Genomic DNA, 19007 nt, shown 5'->3' on the forward strand with positions numbered 1-19007 from the left:
AAATTTTATATCCTGGTAACTATTATCTTTTAGATTTCACAGTAGAGCCTACAGCAGATTGGAAAGTAAAAACAACAACAAAAGATGATTTGAGAAGCATTGAGTTATGGGTGGGGCAAGAGTTTTTTTCCTGTGTTCTTTTTAATTTTGCTTTTTAAAAACAGATATGGTTTACATACCATAAAAATCACCCTTTTAAAGTATATAGTGTTTTTTAGTATATTCACAAAGTTATACAACCATCACCACCATCTAATTTCAGAACATTTTTATCACCCCAAAAGAAACTCCCTTCCATTCTCTCCTACTGTTCTTCCAACCCTAGGCAACCACTAATCTTATTTTTTTTTTGTCTATATAAATGTCTATTCCGCCCACATAAATGGGATCATATAATATGTCATCTTTTGTGACTGACTTCTTAAGTGTTAACATTTTTAAGACTTACCTGTGTTGTGGCATATATCAGTACTTCATTCCTTTTTGTGACTGATTAATGTTTCATTGTATGGATGTACCAGTTTTTGGTCATTCATCTGTTGATGGACATTTGGATTGTTCCCTGTTTTGGGGTATCATGAACAATACTATGAAAATTTGTGCATAAGTTTTATGCATGTATTTTCACTTTTCTTGGTTACATAGTTAGGGAAGAAATTGCTGGGTCATATGGTAACTCTATATTTAACTTTCTGAGAAACTGCCAAATAGTTTTCCAAAGCAGCTGTAGCATTTTACATTCTCATCAACAATGTATCAGAGTTCCAGTTCTCCACATTCTTGCTAGCTCTTGTTATTGTCTGTCTTTTTGATTATAGTTATCCTGTGGGTGTAGGGTGGTAGCTCATTGTCATTTTGATTTGCATGTCCCTACTGGCTAATGATGTTGAACATTTTTACATGTGCTTATTGGCCATCTGCATTTCTTCTTTAGAGAAATGTTTGTTCAGATCCTTTGTCCAGCTAGGCATGGTGGTGGATGTCTGTATTCCCAGGAGACTGAGGCAAAAAAACCCACCAAACTTTTGCCATTTAAAAATTAGATTATTTTTCTAATTGTTGTAAGAGTTAAATCCGTGACCAACTAGGTGCTTTGCAGATATTTTATCCCTTTCTGTGGGTTGTCTTTTCACTTTATAAATGGTTTCTTTTGAAGCACAAAGTGTTTTGGGTCTTTTTTTGTTTTGTTTTGTTTTTGTGTTTGTTTTTGTTCTGGAGAGTAAACACTGAACTAGGTCCCCAACCCCTTTTTATTTTTTATTTTGAGACAGGGTCTCACCAGGTTGCTGAGGATCTCTAAATTGCCCAGGCTATTGTGTTTCTCTTGCCTCAGCCTCTCAAATTGCTAGGATTACAGGTCTGTGCCACCACAACTGCACATGACAGGTTTTTTAGTTTGATGTGACTTTACACTTTTTGGTTACTATGTATTTTTGTATTTTTATAAACATCTTTGAGCTTCCTTCTGGGTTGCAGTTAATTGGAAACAGTTTGATCCTTTCAGGTTTTGCTTTTTTGGGTTGTTAGGTTAGCAGTTCTCTCTAGGGCTAATTTTTTCTCAGCACTGAGGCAAGACCTTCCAGGGTATGATCCTTAGTGCTCCAGGAATTACAGGTTTTCCAGCCTGCCTGGTGGAGACAGCTCTGTGTGAGTTAGGGCCAGTGACTGAACTCGCCAGCGTGCTTCCGAACACCCGGGGTTTCCCTGCAGGGCCCTGGGGTTCTCTGTGCGCCGCTCCCGGCTGCATGGACTTCCTTGGATTCAGCTTTGTCTTCTTTTTTCATTGAGTGTTTTGGACTTCACTTGGTTCTCCTTCTCTGTGCTGTGGCTGGGAAATAGTCTCAAGGCAGACACTTTGGGAACTTCTGGGACTTAATTTCTATTGGTTTTTGTTTCTCAGGGGTGATTGTTTTTGTTCTCTAAAATCCAGGGTCTTGAAAACCATTGTTCCATATATTTAATCTGTTCTTTTTGTTGTTGTTGTTACTTTTCTGGCCTCTGTAACTCCATCTTTCCCAGAAGTGGAATTCCTTTTGTATTTCTTAACTTGGTGAGTGGTGCTGCCAGCCACCTATTTGCTCTATTCAGAAACCTGGGGTTACCTTTGGCCTTTCCCTTTCCCTTATTTTACATATTAGGTCATCAGGTCTCACAGAATCATCCTTTCTAACCTGCTCCTTGACCACTGCCTTGATTCAGGCTCTTGTCCATTGTTCTCTTGCAACCTAAGTCCCTTCCTAGCCCTTCAGTCCATGTTCCCTACTACTTGCTGTGTTGTTTCTAAAACAAAAATGTGTTCTGATCTCTCTCATCTTCACTTCAGATCCCTCAGTGACGCCTCCTGTGCACACTGCAGTCGCATCCCAGGAGCGGGGGCATACAAAGGCTTTTCTGGGTGGTCTCTGTCTTCCCCAGGGCTGCTTTCCTTCTCACACCTTCCCCTTGTTTTGGCCATAATGAAGTACTAGAGTTCTCTGACAACCTTTGCTCTTCGGTCCTCCTGTGCCTTCAAGTACCACGGGATGCTTGGAACAGCTGGCTTTTCCAGCTTCCCCAGGCCTCTGTCCACCAGACCCATTCAGATGTCACCTCTTGCTATTGTTCCCTTGCCCTCCTGCCCCACCCGGCTGTTGACTTCTCTCCTTTGTTTCTCTGGACTCTGTACATAATCCTGTGGTGACACTTAACACATTGTATTGTAATTGTGATCTCTAGACTGTTGTACAAGATAGAAAGCACAGCCATTTTCTAGGGATGATCCTGGTCTGTCTAGGGATTATACAGCAATACACCCATTGCTTTTCTTTCTCTAGGATTCATAGTATATCAGAGTTTCGATATTTACTGTGCCTCCATTTGGAACTAATTTGCAATGGGGGAAGGCCAAAGTCCAGAGTCCAGCACTGAGTATTCATTGCCTTCCTTCGGGGCCTATTGTTTTGGGAAAAGGAGTTACTGGGATGCAATATTTGGAGTAGAATCACGTGAATTCCAGTATCAATACTCATGATACTTAAAGGAAATAATTGGAAATAAATGAATAAATGCAAAAGAGTTGAGGTACTTAACATTATTTTCATCTGATTTTACCACATGAAACTGGGATCTAAGACCAAAAGCTGCTTGGCCTTTGTTCACTGGCACAGCCCACATGAAACTGCACAAAGAATAATGTCTGAAAAAAAAGTCAGTGTTTTAAAGAATAGTTAGGAGTCTAAAGAATTGGGGACCAAAGCAAGTGGGAAAAATCACACTGACAATATTTAATAAAAAACCTAATGGAAATATCTGAAGAAATAGTCTTGATGTATGTGAGGTCTACATTTTGTTACAGGAGAAATGAACTAGCTCTAGCTACATAATCTAATGAATTTAGGATATAAAACATGCATATTCACCCTTAAGAAGATTGGCACTTTGCAGTGCTGCTGCTTGGCAGATGGTCTTAGGGCCACTAGAAGATATGTAGAAGTTCCTGAAGGGTTATGGGAAACAATATTCTTACAAGACAGCCCCCAAGAAAAATGGAAAGATGGTGCAGCTTTGGAGGAGGGAGGGGAAATTGCCAAGCCTTAACTTTTCCCAGTAACTCCTTTTCCCAAAACAATAGGCCCCGAAGGAAGGCAATGAATACTCAGTGCTGGACTCTGGACTTTGGCCTTCCCCCATTGCAAATTAGTTCCAAATGGAGGCACAGTAAATATCGAAACTCTGATATACTATGAATCCTAGAGAAAGAAAAGCAATGGGTGAGACTTGAGTACTCATCCCGTGGGATCTGGATTCCCATCTCTCCAGGTAACAGTGAGTTTCCGCCTTTTTATAGCTGCCTTCCTGAGTTAATGTTTTAACCCGCACAGCTAGCCCCTGACTGCCCAATCGGCAAGTCCACAGTTTCCAATGATTAAACCACTTTCTTTGTACCCTAAAAAACTAAAATCCCCTCTGTAACCAATGGCCATTTTCAAATCTAGACAATGAACCCCTAAGGTCCCCAAGTCCACAAATGAATAAATGGCTTCTCTGAATCTTTTGAGGTCTGTACCCATCATTTTGTGCTTACTGTTCCCCCTGATGGATAATCTCATCAAGGAAAGACAGTATTAAAGAATTAAGTTAGTTTTTTCTTCCTTTCTTCCCATTGTTCAAGTCGATCACATTTGATTATATTGCCATGGCATTGTCTTACACCAGTGCAGGTAAAATAGCCCCACGGTATTAGTCAGTGTTTTCAAGAGAAAAAAGGGAGGAAGGGAGACTGGCAAGTTCAGATCTGCAGTGTGGACCAGCAGGCTTGAGATTCGGCAGAGCCAATGATGCAGGTGTGTGGGCAGTCTGCTGTCCAGCAGACTTCAGCGGATTGCCGAGGCCCATTTACATTATGGAATGCAGTCTGCTTGCTCAGAGTTTATTGATTTAAATGTTAATCTCATCTAAAAGTACCTTCCACGTTAACATAAAATTACCATCCAACCTACCAAGCAGTACGATGAGTAATTAGTTGTGTTCACAAAACTGTTAATTGTATAGCCCCATCACATTGTTTCGTAATCCCCTGGGATTTTATGGAAAAATTATAGATTTTTGGAGTTGTTAGCATTAATCAGTGAAATCTAAGAGATACTTGTGAGAATGTGGCCTCCTTTTTTTCCAGTAGAAGCAATAAAAACCTCACTAATTTCTTTGTTTGAAACCATCAAGAAGATCTCACTGACATTTGAGGATCATGGTCTGCAAAGGATTCACAGAAATCCTATCTGGTTCTTCATTAGCAATTTTTGTTTTTTAATTCCCTAATTGGTATGCTGCTTTCAAGAACAGCTGGGGACCTCTTTGAACCAGCCATCTGCACAGTTAGACAATTCCCAGGATGGTTTTATTTGCTTAGATTAGCCCAGGCTCACCCAAAGCAACTGCACCTCAACATGCCTTGTGGTGCTCTTGGCTTTGTTTCTCTGCAAGGGCCAACCTTACTCTGATGGTGTCATAATATCACCACCAACAAGAAATTCCACATTCTTCTTGGTCATTGAATCAGTTTGAGTCCAGTCAGGAGGTAGAAACCACGCAGCAGATTAAATGGGGAAGCAGTTTATTATGAAGCATCATTAAACTCCTTGTTCCCATTTAGTATTAGTTAGATGGATGGTGAAGTAGAGATGCTGTAAGTATAAATTTGTTATTTTTTACCCCTAATTCTTGGGATTTCTCCAGTGGCACCAGTTTTGGAGTTGGGCAACCTAACTGTATACAGGTCCAGAAGAAACCAGAGGTAATCATTACAACTGATTGAGTAAAAATAGATGTTTTCTTTGATTATATTTGGAATGATAATTTATGTATATAAATGTTAATTATTTGGTTTTAAATTATATCTTACAGATATTTAGAATATTTCATTTTTATTATGGCTAATTATAAGAAAATAAAGTTCTAGAATGCTGTATTAGTTGATATAATTTTGAAAATGAGGTTCTTCAATAATGAACAGACATGTTACCTGTAAAAATAGACTTTCACAAGGTTACATTTTAAAAAATTCAGTAGACATTTCCTACTGAGCTGTTCTAAGGAGAGATACTTCAGATGCTTCCAGATCTTGCTTTTCTTAGATCAGGTTGTCTAGTCAGCATCCTTTTCTTGTGAATTTCTGAACTTTTCATCCCCAGATCAATAAATAAACGTGACAGATGTCTTGTACTGTGTCCCTTAGTTTAGTCTGTCAGCAGTACCCACCCTCTGAAAGGATGGCTGCTACTAACATGTTTGAGATCTGTAGAATGCCACAGCTCTGTGCTAGAAGGGTGGCAGAAAGCCACGTCGGAATTGTCACGCTCCAGGTTCTCCACTTGTGCTGTGCTCCACAGGGACCTTCATTCCCAAATGGAGTTTTCAAACTACAGTTTTAGAAATCTGTTGTCTAGTCTGGTGACTCAGCCCATGCATAGTGATTCTGCAGAGAAAGGTAGGAGTTTGAGATGGTCTCATAAAACATAAGGTCAAGGCTTTTTACAAAAAAATCAAAGATAATGCCTTTCATTTTTATTAACGACCATGAAGAGTGTGGTGTTCATGCAGCTTTCCACACCTTATAATGATGGTAGCGTCCACATTCGGCTACATTCCCATTTATTCCTCTTTCCCTCCATCACCTTTCTGAATGTTTTCCTGCATTGCAGATCGCAGACAGTTACTGCATTCTGGCTGAGTCTCTGTGCACCCTTTCAACAGCCATCCTTTTTCTGAACATATGGTTTTCATGCTTCACGTCACCCCTAGTGACCCATCTTGGGGAGAAGGCGCTCTCAGCTCTCTTTTCTAACTGGTTACTGTATTCCATTAGCTCTGCAGAATAGCTCCAGATAGATAAATAGGACTTTCTAACTTAAGTGAAAGAGATAGACACATTCACTATATGAACCCTTACTTGGCTACTGGGACCTTACGACTTCTCATTTTCCTCCCTGCGACCCCCAGCATGGCCTGTGTAGCTACACTTACATCATCAGGGTGATTCTGAGGGCTCTGGCTAGAAGGAGCCTCTTCCAACTGGAGTCACTTGCCTGTGTCTCCTGGACTTAAAGGGTTCCATTGTGCCAGTTTATTCAGCAGAGTGACTTTGGCTGTATCGACCTCCCATGGCAGAGGAAGGGTCTTGCTCTTTCCAGATCATCTGGCTGGTGAGGCTGGTTTTGGTCGTAGGGGAGCACTCTGCTCCAGCCAGGCTGCTCACCTCACCATGGCCCGGACATTCCCCCTTTCCCCGCTGAGTTTTAGCACAAGGCAAAGCGTGCTGCTTTCTCTTGAGGGCCCTAGCTCTCCTTCAGCTGACATTCTGTGATTTCTACGGAGCCTTCTCCAGCCCTTCTAGCCCTCACTTTCCCCTGAACTCTTAACACTATGTGTTGTCTGTACCTCCAACTTAATATTTATCTTTCTCTTTGTCGTGCTATGGATATTTCTGTGACCCAAACTAGATGGTAAGTGGGATGCATTTTACACTTGTTCTTGTGCCCCTAGTTGTTCTCTGGCAGTTTCTCATTAAAATACTCAGAACTTTGTCACATGTATCTGCCTTAAAGCAGAAGATTTGGGTTCAGGTGGGACTAAACATGGTTTTGAAAGCATAGAGCACTCATTGTTCTCTTTCATGATTGGCTGTGGTGAATTCATATACGCGACAGCTAGCATCCCTATTTTTGACTTACGTTACTTAACATAAGTGTCCTCTTTAAGGCAGGTCTCACTGTGTCTGCGGCACACTTCAGGGTGTTAAAATGTGGCCTGGAGTGGCATGGGTTATAGAAGTCTCTTGGTAAAAGGCTCCTGCCCTGAATGAGCTGCTTGCAGGTCCTTTCTTCCACATCCGTCATTCCATTTCTTTCCTCCTTGACTTCAGTCCAGACCTGGGTATGATCCTGGGAGGCAGGTGACAGCTTGGCTGTTGTCTGTTTAGGGCCACAAGCTGCTGCCTCCTCCACTGTCTTCTCAGTCTGTCGCCTCCTGGCTCATCGTGCTGTGGCCACTCTGGGCCTTCCCCTTTTCTTTACCCGTTTAACTCCACTCCATCCTGAGGCAAGATGCACTAAATGGTCTCTCTCTCAGAGATGGTTTGCCCAACCTCCACCCCCACATCCAAATCAAGCATCCCAAATCTGTAACTTCTTTTTAAAATTTTTAATTTAAATTTATTTTTATCTGATACATAAAACATAAAATACATACATATTTGTAGGGTGCCATGTTATGGTTCCATACATGTATACATTGTGTAATGTTTAAATCAAGTTAAACATCTGTTTCCACAAACTTATTTTCTTCCATCCCTCCCTCCCTCTCTCCTTCCTTCCTTCTTTCTGCTGGGGATTGAATCTAAGTCCTTCTGTCTGTAAGTATGTGCTTTACCCCTGAGCTACACCTCAGCACCTATCATTTCTTTAGGGCAAAAGTGTCCAAACTCTGCTTCTACCTTTTTGAAATGTACAATACCTGATGATTGTCTGTAGTCGCCATGTTGTGCCGTCACACAGCAGAACTTCTCGCTCCTAATTGTAGCTTAGTAGTCATCGACCAGCTTCTCTCCCGCCCTCCCTTCTCCCCATCTCTGGTAACCACTGTTCTACTCTCAACTTCTGTGAGGTCAGCTTTTTTTAATTCCTCATATGAGTGAGGTCAGGTGATACTTGTCTTTCTGTGGCTGGCTTCATTCACTTAATATAATGATAAATAGTTCATCCATGTCATCACAAAGGGCAGGATTTCTTTTTTATGTGTTCTTTTTATTATTAGTTCTTGTCATTAATCTCTTACTATGACTGATTTATAAATTAAACTTTATTATATGCATGTATGTGTAGGGAAAAAACCAGTATCACACAGGGTTTGGTACTGTCTGTGCTATATGTGGTTTCAGGCATCCACCAGGGGTTTTAAAGTGTATCCCTGACTGATTTGGGGAAAGCACTGTGTACACTTCCAGAAACTGGGAGGGGCAAAGAGGTGGAGGGAAGGGTTTGGTCCTGAGTAGTTCCACCTATAAAAGTGGGGAGTCGAGAGATGCTGACTCGTTGATGGTGCAACATGTAAAGACATACAATCGTGCATTATGTTTGTATATAAGCTATGTACATTATTCTGTTACAAAGGTAATTAATAGTAGAACAGCAATATTACTTAACTATACTGGGGGCACAGAGCATGAAGAGGAGGAGTGGGTGGAGGCAGTGGCTCACAGGGAGAAGGCCCCAGCTGAGCCAGCCCCGAGGCCTGGCACTGCAGTCACATCTACCTCCGAAGGAAGCCAGGAATGGCTTCAGGGATTCAGCTTTGTCTCTGGAAACTGAGGTGCTGGAACCTCCTTTCTGACTAGATATCTGGGTCCAGAAGACTTATGGATAGACAACTGTAGTCACTCAGAATCTTTCTGGAATGAGTGAGTGAAACGCAGGGGTTTGTGTGCTCCGATTTGAACAGCTACTGCCTGTAGCTCAGTTTTGGCTTCTCCCCCGAAGGCTTCCAGGTGCAGGTTTCAGAGGTTCAGTCCACACTCGCTGACTCCGTAGCTCTGGGGCGAGTGAGGCCAGTGGAAGGGCATGGTAGAGGGAAGCTGCTCAGGACGCAGCAACAGGAAGTAGAGCCCAAGTCTATAATTTCTAACCACTGATTTTGCTTGTCCTTCTTATTACTTTTTGCCTGTCACTTTTAATGGTTTGTAATTATGTATCTTTTTATGTGACAATTTGTTTCAAGTATGTATCCCTCCCTAGAGCATAGGATTCTGGGGCTGAGATCTGTTTTTTGTTTTTTTTTTAAATTTTTTTTAGTTGTTGATGGAACTTCATTTTATTTATTTATATACAGTGCTGAGAATCAAACCCAGGGCCTCACACATGCTGGGCAAGAGCTCTACCACTGAGCCACAACCCTGGCCCCAAGGTCTGTTTTGCTTGATCTTTAACCCCATGTCTCCAGCTCAGTGCCTGGTTTAGTAACTGAGGTTCAGTAATATTCTTTTGAAAAATGGAACGGAAGAGGATGTGAAAGCAGATGTAGTGTTTGGGGTAGGCGATGAAGGTGGGGTGGCAGAGAACCGGGTCAGAGAGGAGCTGGCAGGAGCCCACCCAGGCTCCTGGCTGCATTCATTGCATCCAGACTTGGGACTTTTGGAAGACACTGCTTGGCAGGACTGGCCAAATGGTGACCTGGCAAGTGTCTGGACTGACTTGAAGAGCCCTCCAGGCAGCTCTGCCTTCTAAAAACAAAAAGAATGATGCCATGTTCACAGTGTGTCAGAAACTGAGTTAATGCTAGAAAGCGTTCGCATGTTCAGCCCGTTAACCACTCCATGAGGTACATATCACAAACCACTTTCACACGAGGGAAACTAAAACTGAGAACTTGAACAACCTCATGAAGGTCAAACGGTGAATGAGCAGCAGAGCTGGCGGAATCTGGCATCTGATTGCAGACAGCTGACCTCCGCCATCTCCTGTTGACTCCTCTGCCCAGGCACACAGCTTAGGTCAGAACACCATGCCTGAAAGTCTGCCACAGCCTCCTCTCAAGTTGCATCTCTCCTTTCAGTCTGTCAGCACAGTTTACCAGACTACAGGCTTGTAGCCCCCTACCTGCCTTGTGGTGATCCTCAGTGGTCTCTCCTGCTGCCAAAAACCAGAGCTGGGGCTGGGGTTGTGGCTCAGTGGTGGAGTACTTGCCTCACATGTGTGGGGCACTCCTCACCACCACATAAATTAATTAAACAAAGGTATTGTGGCCATCTACCACTAAAAACTATTTTTTTTTTTTTAAACTTGAAAAACAAAAAACAAAAACCCCAGAGCTGCTTGCTCGCATTCCAAGCCCCATCCAGTCTCAGGCTTGCTCAACCCTCTTCCTCCTCTGCTCTTCGTCCCAGTGCCGAACAGACACACCAGCTCTGAGACTCTGGAGCAGTTCTACTTGCTGCGCTGCAGCTCCACAGCCCCTGACTCCACGTCAAATCTCCCTGGAAGCCTGGGCCCTGCTCCACTGCCTGCTGAGCACCTGGTATACATCCCTGTAGATAACGCTTTACTTTTTGTTTTCTGTTCAAATTTGAAAGTTCTCTGAAGTGTGTCCACATATTGTATTTCATTTTATTTTCCTTCAGCATCGGATTCAGTAGGATGAACATAGGAGATATTAGTAACTCTTTGTTCAGTGAGCTGGTAAACCGTGTTCTTGGTGGTCTGTCTCACTAAGGATTTGCTTCACATTAATGTTCCATCATGGCACTTCTGAAATGAAGATCTTGCTTAAATTCCCAACTGGGAGCTGCAAGCATTCTCCTCGGTCAAAGTACAAAAATATTGGTATATTGACTGTCAGTGGGGCAGAGTGGGGAGTCAGGCCATAACCAGGGTGGGTTATCCAAAATGCTATCTTTTGCTTTTGGTCTGTGAACAATACACATTGCAGAAATTATTAAATAATAGTATCTCACATTTTTTCAAAATCTTGAATATCCTTAGAAATAAACATAATTGTGATACAATATTTAAAATCGAAGAACTGAAATTTGCATGCAGTTCACTTCAGGCCACTCTTCCCCCACTCAGGTTTATCTTTCTAATTATATCTTGCTTAGGCTAATATTAAAGTTACTTCATAATCCCTGAGAATGGTTTATTTCATGTGTCAAGGGGGACATACATTTCATAACCATAAAACTATCTGCAAAAAGCTCATTTCCCTTCCTTTGATCTTTAAGAATCAAAATATACAACTGATTTTAATTAAAAAAAAATTAGCAAGGTACATGCAACTGCTTAAAGGGACATATAAATTTTAGTTTACTTTCTGTATTTGTTTTGGTGTTTTGTTTTTTCTTTGTGTTCTATAATAAAAAGAAACACCTTCAGGAAATTTATCTGCTATGTAATTACACTGTGCTACAAATTGGAATGTTAGCTGAAGCAAATGGCAGAGAATACAGTGTCAACTCACAGGGTGTCATCTAGATCAGGGTGGTAGTTTGCAGATGGTGTCCTCCAAGGACTGGGTCCTAGAACTGACTCCTGTCCCACTATGTGAGCTTGAGAATGTAATAATAACCTTTCTATTTTTTTCTAACAAAAGAACCAAGATGAGAGCATAAATCTTTAGTGTCTTACTGAGGCATTGGGAGAAGAGTGAGTACTAGGTATTATTGCGAAACACTAAAGGGGAAAAAAATCAGGACTATTATGAATCAAGACTTTAATAGTGGAAGTGACTTATGTAGTGGCTTTGATTGGCCTTCATTTGAGACAACTGAATGGGTTGAACCAGGTTTCCTGAAAAGAAAGATATCTGAAATTTATTTTTCAATGACTGGCCACAGTTTTTTGTGATCTTGGTCATGTCGTTTAATCAGCTTTATTATCAAGAAAGTGATTTTAGCGCCTTTAAAGTTTTTTAAATTATTTTTTGTTTCTTAGTGTTTTTTAAAATATATTTTAATTTTTGATCAGCAAAGTAATTGTATTTATGTGATACAGTGTGACATTTCAGTACATCTATACAATGTGTATCGCTCAGATCAGGGCACCTGGCATGTCTATCACCTCAGACACTTTTCATTTCTTTGTGTTGAGAACTTTCAGAATGTTCTTTGCTAACTATTTTGAAATAGCTGTCATCCATACTTATCTTACTATGCTATAATTAGGCTGTTCCTTCTATCCCCCTGTACTCATTAACGCTCCTCTCTCCATCCCCCTCCCCCAAACCTGCCCAGCCTCTAGCAACCACTGTTTGATTCTCTGCCTCTGTGAGATTCACTTTTTAGCTTCTATATATAATTGAGAACGCCAGTATTTGTCTTTCTATGCGTTACTTATCTTGCTTAACATGTCTTGCAGTTCTATCCAGGCCCTGCAAATGACAGAATTTCCTCTTTTTATGACTGAATAATATTCTATTGTGTACACATGCTGTGTTATTTGTATTCATCTATCAATATTATGTTGATTCTGTATCTTGGCTATTTTGACTAGTACTGCAGTAAACACGCAGTACTAGTCTTATTATTGATGACCTTTCCTTTGGAGATGTATATATACTTAGTGGTGAGATTGCTGGATCATATGATTGATAGATTCCTAGGTTTCGTGTGTGTGTGTGTGTGTGTGTGTGTGTGTGTGTATGTGTGTGTGTGTGTTTTGTTTTTTGTTCTTTTGCCATGCTGGAGTTTGAACCCTGGGTCTCACACATTCTAGGCAAGTGCTTAGCTACTGAGCTATACATCCAACCCTTATTTTTAGTTTTTGAGGAACCTTTATACTACTTTTCATAATGACTCTACTAATTTTATTCTCACCAGTAATGTATGAAAGTTCCCCTTTCTCCGAATGTGTACCAGCACTTTTGGATAATGGCCATGCTCATTATGGTTTTGATTTCCATTTTCCTGATGATTAGGCACATCAACATTCTTTTCCATAAAACTTATTGGTCACTTACATATCTTATTCAGGTCATATCCATTTTTTAATTGGATTTTGTTGTTGAGTTTCTTACATATTCTGAATTTTAATCCTTGTATGTATTTTCTCTCACCTGTAGGTTGTCTCTTCACTCGTTTCCTTTGCTGTGCAGAAGCTTTTTAGTCTGGTATAAGCCCATTTGACAAATTTTTGCTTCTGTCTCCCTTTCCTGGACCAAATGTCCTAAAGAGTTTCTTTTGTTTTCTTCTAGTAGTTTCATTAGTGTCTTTTAAAAGTCTTTGGTACATTTTGAGTTAATTTTTGCATGTGGTGAGAGTTGGGGGTTCAACTCCCTTTGGAAAGATTGCAGATAAAAATAAACTTCACATAGCTAGCTGAGGTGTGCATGCCTGTTAATTCCAGCTACTTGGGAGGCAGAGGTAGGAGGATCATGAGGCCAGTCTGGGCAACTTGGCAAGACCCTGCATCAAATGAAGAACATACGAAATCCACAAAACAAGAACAAAACCCTCACAAACTCATTTTTGATGTGTTTTCAAAATGGGTATTAAATAGTGCAATGAGGTATGATGTTCCTTTCCTATGGATTAGCTCAGTGGGTGATTTGAATAGCTGAGATTCCACTTCCTATGAACATTTTGAGAACAAGCCTAAGAACAAGTTATTAATAAAGAGGACCGGAGCTTATAAGAGGCTGATTCTCACATTATGGCAGGAAAGGCGCAGCTAAGCCAGTGCCGTCTTCAGACTTGGACGGGGAAACGTTGAAAGGTCACAGGTGCTACCTCCCCTCGCTGGGAGAAAAATGCCTGAGATCATTAGCTGAAAAGAGAAGAGGTCTGTTGTGACTGTAGTTTTGTTAGAGAAAATACAGAAAAATATGAAAAATCATGGCACTGGAAAGAGACAAGCGGCACTTGGAGTTGTGGAAGAGCAAGGGTCATGCAGCGCCCTTTCGAGCTCTGCGGACCCTCTCGGAAAGCTGAGCACAGCCCTTTGTTCTCAGTATCCTTTGTGCAGTGCCGGCTTCCGGGTTTCGAGACTCGTGCAAGCCATCTTGATGTCTCCCCCTTGCTCCAGGCAGCTCTGGTTCCTGCCTTAGTGGCTGAGCAAGCATGATTACAGAGGCAGAAACTAGCAGGTTGCAGCTATTAACAGAGATAAAAAGAAGCATCTTAGGAAGGAGTTGCTGCTTCAGTTTCAGAGATTCGAGCCCACGGTTGGTTGGCTATGTTGCTTTGAGGCCTGTGGTGAGGCAGAGTGTCATGGTGGGGAGCCCGTAGTGAACAAAATTGCTCACCTCATGGCAGCTAGAAAGCAGAGAGGAAGGGTGCAGGGACCCTGTATTCCTTGAAGGGCACATCCCGAAGTCCTGTCTTCCTTACACTAGACCCCATCTCCCAATAGTGCCAAGGGCCAGAACCAAGCTTTCAACCCGTGAGCCTTCGGGGGCATTCAAGGTCCAAACTATAGCAAACTCCCAGGAGCGAAATCTGGGATGATTTGAGCCACAAAATAAATGATAGTAATAAGTAGCAAATCCATGGAATAAAATATCTATGAGCCTATGCTTATATAAATAATTGAATAAATGGAGAAGGAGCAGCTGTTAGTGTTTATATAGAATTCTAATTAATACAGAAGAAATTATGGAAATAGAAACACCATTTTAATGATGGTGGCCACCACCACTATAATAATTGTTGCAGGCAGGATCCACCTATGTTTGGTAAAGTTACTAGGTGAAAGCATGATGGAGTATTTCTATAGTTTCAAAGTATATCTTACATAGAGAAAAACTAACTTTATAATGGAGAAACCTAGATACCATGTCAAGCATTACATAGCCTGTAACAAGATGTGTCAACCGATTATACCTCCTGATATAATACACTGTTGGAAAAGGGCGTTACAACATCAGTTCTGTGGTGCTTTTCTATTGTTTGTTTTTTATTTTGAAAAACTTACAGATTCATATATGCAATTTTGAGAAAAATAGAGTTTCCTTGTCTCCTTTACCCAATCTCCCATGTTGACTACAAAACAACAGCGCAGTGTGACAACCAAGTATCAACATCAGAACAGCTGAGGTACAGCACTTTTCCATCACCAGAAAGAGCCCTCATGCAGCTCCCAGGGATAGCCACACCTTTTTTATTTTCTTAATTGAATTGTCCATCTCATTATTGTAAGAATGTTTTCCATATTCTGGTTTCTTCCTAAAGTCTCTGAATATACTGAATTTCTCATTAACTTTTTAAAGAGTCTTAGAATCTTGGAGAATGTGTGCATTCGCCATCTCTGCTTTTTCCAGGGCACACAAGTGGCACTAAGTACATTCGCAGTGTGCGGTTGGCACAGCCACCCAGCTCACCGCTCTTCATCCTGCAAAACTGAAAATATCCATTAAACAACAACGTCCCATGCTTCCCAGCCCCAGCCCTGGAAAACAACATCCTCCTTTCTATCTTTATGGATTTGATGACTCTGGGGACCTCAGAAAGTGGAGTCACACAGTACTTAGCTGCTCTGACTTACTTCACTTAGCATAATTTTCTCAAGGTTCACCATGTAGCATGCATCAGACTCTCCTTCCATTTAAAGGTAGATTAATGTTCTGTCTTATATGTGTGTGTGTATCCTATTCCCCGCCTGTTGGATATACTTGGGTTACTTTCACCTTTGGCCATTGTAAAGAACACTTCGATGAACAAATCCCTCTTTGAGACCCTGCTTTCATTTCTTTTGAATATATTCCCAGAAGTGGAATTTCTGGAGCATAAACAGTCTATAGATCATATTACTCTCCTTTTACTTTCTTAAAGCCTGGACTCTGAGTATCTTTACTGTTTAGAGGTCTAAATTTTAGAAGTTCTCATCCATCTATTCTTTAACACAATAAAGTCTTAATTAAGAATGCTGTTCAGATAACAGAGTATGGTGATTGAATTTCCTGACTTAATATCCAGAAACCCTTTTGTTTTGGTTCTTACTGTTGAACCAAAACTTACTCTTGGCAAGTACAGTGGCATGGACAGAATTGAATGTGGTAACTTGTGACACTTCAACACTTCCAGCAGTGTCATTGTGAACATGGATCACAGTGGTGGGCCTCAGGGCAGAAGCTTGGGGAGGAGTGGAACAAAGCGTTAATCTCTCTGACTGTAAAAAGCTAAATCCTTGAACGAGGAGCTGGGGATGGAATCCCGGACCTTGCTCATGCTCGGCAACTGAACTACATCCCAACCCTATTTTTTTATTCTTCAATGTGCATATAAGCAAATCAAACATTTTATGATCAACATACTGGAAAAGTGGTTACCAAACTTTATTTCTCACATGGTCTATACTACTCTTTTCTTCTCTGCCTTCTTTGCATCTGTACCCCCAGGTCGTGGCGGTCACCCTAGCTGAGTAAGACGTACCTCACACAAGGAATGGAATCTGGAGTGCAGAGCACGCCTTCACTTCCCATCTGCATTTCTCTTTCCTTTACTGCGTGGTCAATTCAAACTGCTATAATGCTGTAGATTAGGTGGCTATACCAACATTTTTTCTCATGACCTGGAAGCTGGGGGTTCAAGATCAAAATGCTGGCAGATTCAGTGTCCAGTGAGGGACTGGTCCTGGCTTGCAGATCCTGAATCTGGGGCTGCACCTGGAGGGGAGAGAGGGGCCTCTAGTCTCTTCCTCTTGTTATAAGGACATTCGATTCATGGGGCTTTACCCGGATGACCTCAGCTAAACCTGATTACCTCTCAAGACCCCACCTCCAGCTACCATCACACTGGGAACAGGGAACTTCAGCATTTGAAATTGGGGGGCCTTTCTGCACTGAAATTGGGGGGCAGGGGACAGAACATTCAGACTATAGCATTACATTGCAAGAAAGAAAAATAGAGCTTTGGAGGAGAGGGGACCAAGAAGTAGAAGAACCAAGAGGAGAGAAGCCAAAGAAAGAATGAAGAAGCACAAGAGGGAAAGGAGGAGAAGGGCCTGTGGGGACGCAGCCAGAATAGCAGCAGGAGGTTGGGAAAGGCCCGAGGCAGGCCTCACCTCCTTCCCTCTCTGGACTAAGTGCAGTCTTGCGGGTCTGAGGAGGTCGCAGAAGGCAGAAATGCACTGCCAAGATCCTCTACAGCTGTGACACGAGGTAGCTAGGCCAGAAGTCACTTAGGTGGAATGAACTTAGCTTTCTGCGCCAGTCACAGCCTCAAAGCCCAAGAACCTGTGGCCCAGAGCAGAGAAAACCAGACCTCTGTTCCAGTCACATTCAGCACTCTGGGGACAGGAGAGGTAGTTCTCCAAGTCTCTCTTGGTCCTGTACCCCTGCACGCCTTCTCTAACCCTGAGCTGGAGGATCTGGAAGAAGGCTGAAGGCCTGCCTCCTTTCTCCGCAGTGCTTAGAGGCGGGGGTCCTGCCGTGCCAGCTGTTAGATCTGACCTACTTTCACCCCTGCCTGGCAAGCAGTAACACCTTCTTCTACAGATACAGAGAAATGGAGATACGTGGTATATTTTAAACAGAGTTTCCCAGGCAGGTGTGACCGGGTTCTTCTAACTTGTATTTTTACCACACTGTAGAGTTTGAATGATATTTGTGCAGGTTTTGAAGCAGACCTGGGAACCCACAGGTGTAATGATTTTAAACTTGCCTTTTCCATGTTTAAAGATGAAGTGAAGATATTTTTAGAATAAGTTAGTTACAAAGAAATTGTGGCATCTACACTACATTTTTTTTTTTTTGTACAGGAGTCAAGAAATAAAAAAATACAAGACAGCTGGATTGATTTTAATAGATTACCTGTGGTGCATAGTTTGATAGTATACAACTCACATTTCTGATCTGAAGTTGCTGTTCTTCCATGGCTGAATTAACATTAGGAAAAAACCCAGGACCATTTTCCTTACAAAAGGTGATTCCATGCAAAGATTATCAGTCTGATCAAGAAATCAAACAAGGCCAAGTACCATGTACAATAAGTGAATTGCCTATAAAAAGATGCTTATGAGGATACTGTGGATCAGTGATTCTTGATTGGGAGGGAGGTGTCCTGTCGGGGGATGGGGTATTGGACAGGTTCTGGCCACATTTGTTATTCTTGCTTGGGAAGGAGCCACTCTTGGCACCTACTGAATAGGTAGAGACCAGGGATGCTGCTGTACACCCTACAGTGCAAGGACAGAACCCACTTCAAAGAATTGTCTGTCCAAAATGCCAATAGTTACCAAGGTTAACAAGCTCTGCCACACATATCTGTGGAAAGGTTCAAAGCCAGCCTCAGCAACTGAGGCTCTAAGCAACTTAAGAAAACCCCTTCTCAAAATAAAAAAAAGGGTTGGAGATGTGGCTCAGTGCTTAAGCACCCTTGAGTTCAATCCCTGTTACCAAAACAAAACCCAAATATGTGCAGGATATACGACATGGATGGACTGATAATTCATCCAAATTGGGAAAACCCAAGACCATGCCCATAAGTGTGGTTATTCTCTCTGGATTTGGGGGTGGGGTTATCCACTGTTAGCTTTTTATTTTGAAATCATTAAAAATTAAGACTTACAGACTAGGCATTTTTCATCTTTGTTTCCTTAGCATTTGACACACGGGAGACCTTGTTAAACGTGGAATAAAGAGACTGAGAAAAGAGACACGTTGGACCAGTCCTTTTAGGTCTCATATCCGTGTTAACAGAGTTGCAGCGGAGGGGAAATTCTGGAGATGAGCTGCTTGGCTTCCGGAAACACCCACCAGGTGGCCCCTCCTGTGCCTCTGCTTTGCTTGGCTTAGGCTGCCACGTGCCAGTGGCATTGGTGTCAGGGAGAACACCTTGTCGGGCCACTGATGCACTTTGTCTCTAGAGAGATCATTGTATGGAGGCCAGGATGGTCCAGTAGGCCATTACCTATTAAGTATGTCTGTGTCCTGTTTAAAACATGGAAAACTAGGGGTTGAGGGTGTAGCTCAGCCTTAGAGCAGTGCTGACCGTGTGCACGGCTCTGGGTTCAGACACTCCCACCACCGACGAAACAAAACAACCGGCA

The 19007-nt window shown here is 42.0% G+C and overlaps 1 protein-coding gene across 1 annotated transcript in view; it reads left to right on the forward strand.

The window, feature by feature from the left end:
- LOC306637809 (UPF0524 protein C3orf70 homolog) overlaps positions 1-19007 on the forward strand; it is a 73449-nt gene that overhangs the window by 49318 nt on the left and 5124 nt on the right. The gene's annotated exons all lie outside the window — the stretch shown is intronic.

The sequence above is a fragment of the Sciurus vulgaris genome, assembly GCF_902686455.1.
Source record: "Sciurus vulgaris genome assembly, chromosome: 10".
Lineage (NCBI taxonomy): Eukaryota > Metazoa > Chordata > Mammalia > Rodentia > Sciuridae > Sciurus > Sciurus vulgaris.